The sequence below is a fragment of the Lissotriton vulgaris genome, chromosome 4_1, assembly GCF_964263255.1.
Source record: "Lissotriton vulgaris chromosome 4_1, aLisVul1.2, whole genome shotgun sequence".
In the NCBI taxonomy this organism is placed as follows: Eukaryota; Metazoa; Chordata; class Amphibia; order Caudata; family Salamandridae; genus Lissotriton; species Lissotriton vulgaris.
In genome coordinates, this window is record NC_141691.1 from 1,062,414,431 (window position 1) to 1,062,416,616 (window position 2,186).

Genomic DNA, 2,186 nt, shown 5'->3' on the forward strand with positions numbered 1-2,186 from the left:
ATGCAGATTAATCTTGAGTCCATTTGGTCTAGCCTAACTCTCAAATAAAGATCCAACCTTTCGATCAGTGTTGTTCTTTATATCATCACTCTGTAGGTCAGGGTTTTTCCTAGTCCCAGTTCTATCTTTAGTAGAAGATTTTCTTGGGCTCCTTTTTTTCTTTCCAATTTGGGCTGAGTTTTTTTTGATAGGAGTGGTTTCTAAACAAATTATAGGGCGACAACTTGTTGGATTAATGTGGGCAGAGATATATATTCTCATCAAGTAAGGGAGTTTTGTGCTTCTTTTGAGGGGGTTGCAGTGATGAATCTGAATCGCTCGGAGCGATACCATCCACAGTGTGCTGAATACACCCATTGGGGGGGATTCTTTTTTGTCTTAGATTGCCTTGAACTGTCTGGAACCTCAGAGTGATCTGATTCATCATTTACTCGTGAGGTGCCAACTTCATGGGATTCCACAACTGAGCTGATTTGTTTATCTAACGTCCCCATGGCTCCAGGAAGGTAGCTCAGTAGGGTTTGTTGGGACTCAATATGAGCTCTTTTACCTAAGGTGGACTTTGGGCTGGGTAGTTTCCTTTTACCCATACTGTATAAAACTACCACAGCTAATTAAGTCGATGTAAATCAAGGTTGGGTTTTCTGATCTTTTTAGAGAGTACAATCGAAACACCTCTCTGTGCTGTGCTGGTAAGTTTCCCCAGGGACACTCAAATTATATACAGGCAGAGCACTAAAGAATTAACTCAATCAGCTTGAATAGTTAACAGTAATAGACAAAACTGTCCTTGTCAATATGTTCTTGCCAGATTCAAAAGTAGGGAAACCAAGAGAATAGTCCCAGCCCAGCCTCAAACGGGCACAGAAGGGCAAGGACGGGCCCGCCCTTGGCACGGACGAGCCCGCGCACGTCCCGCGCCGCGGGAGCCCCACTCCGATTATATGCTGTGGTTGGCTCCACCCCCTCCACTCCTCTCGCGGGACCGCGCTGCCTTGTGGATGTTGTGGTAGGCAGTGCTCGGTCCTCGGCTTCAGAGGAGGAGGGCTAGAGGTGGCAAGGGTGTTGGCAGAGCTGTAGGCAAGCAAAGGGATTCTGCGGCTGATGTCGAGAAAACAAAGTCTCCTCCCGACGGGAATCTCCTTAATGGCAGCACAGGTGAGAAAAGTGTAGGCAGAGTTTTAAACTGCGTCCTTCTTCTCAAAGATTATTCTTTTTGTCCTTAAGACTTCTATGGAACTACACTGGTTGCTTTCCTTAAGGCAAGGTAACCTGTAATACCATCTGTTGGAAGCATACAGATATAATTAAATTCTTCAATTGTACTGTATCTCAATTTGCTTTGAGGGTCCGTGTAATTTGCTGGAAGCCCTGAGATATCTGAATACTTTTTGGCTGGTTTGAAGGAAAGTGGTAACTCAATAGTAAAGTAATTTGGATCATTTAGTTGCCTTGGCAGTGCTCTTTCGGAAGCAAGAATTTATTTGAGATTCTTCCAAGTTCTGTTCTTCTTCCCAGCAGCTGCTCCATCAATGCCTGAATTAATAAAGTTAAGTTCCTTGAAAGGCAGGAGTTTGACAGCTGGCTCCACCGGTGGCAAAGCTGCATCTATGGCTAGCGTCTTAGTCTCAACTGTGGAGTCTACAGAAACATTCATTACACAAAATTTTGAGGTTTTGCTCTGTGGTGCTCTGATGCGTCAGAAGAGTTCTGTTCTGTATTCTTCAGCGGCAGCCCCCAGACTGTCATGCATTATATCAGCAGCGAAAGTTTCTTTACAAATGGCACAATATTGAAGATGTCCTGGAAGGTGGAGAAGGGAACGAGTTCCCAAGCGCGGGTAAGTAAAGAATCTAGAGATGATTTGCTATGCCTTTTTGTTACTGCCCTAAACCTGCCCTCACAAACAAGAGAGCCACTTGAGATAGTCAGCACATGGCTATAACGAACTGGGGCGGGAGTCCTGACCGCATAATTACAATGCAACCTTGTGCGGTAGCATTCACCCATTTCCCAATGGATGCTTGGGTTACATCCATAAACCGGCCGTAACACAAGCTCCATTGAGGAATGGGAGTCTGTGTTCATCCCTGCCCCCATTGCTTTCCACAAGGTGCAGAGATCAACAGGTGACCTCGGCCCCCAACAGGAGGCTGAATACAGACGGGGGCCTTGCTCGGTGCGCC

At 45.9% G+C, this 2,186-nt stretch overlaps 1 pseudogene; it reads right to left on the reverse strand.

Annotated features, from left to right (window-relative positions):
- Window positions 1-1,228: 1,228 nt before the first annotated feature.
- On the reverse strand, window positions 1,229-1,659 carry LOC147722870 (INO80 complex subunit C pseudogene; annotated as a pseudogene).
- Window positions 1,660-2,186: the final 527 nt, after the last annotated feature.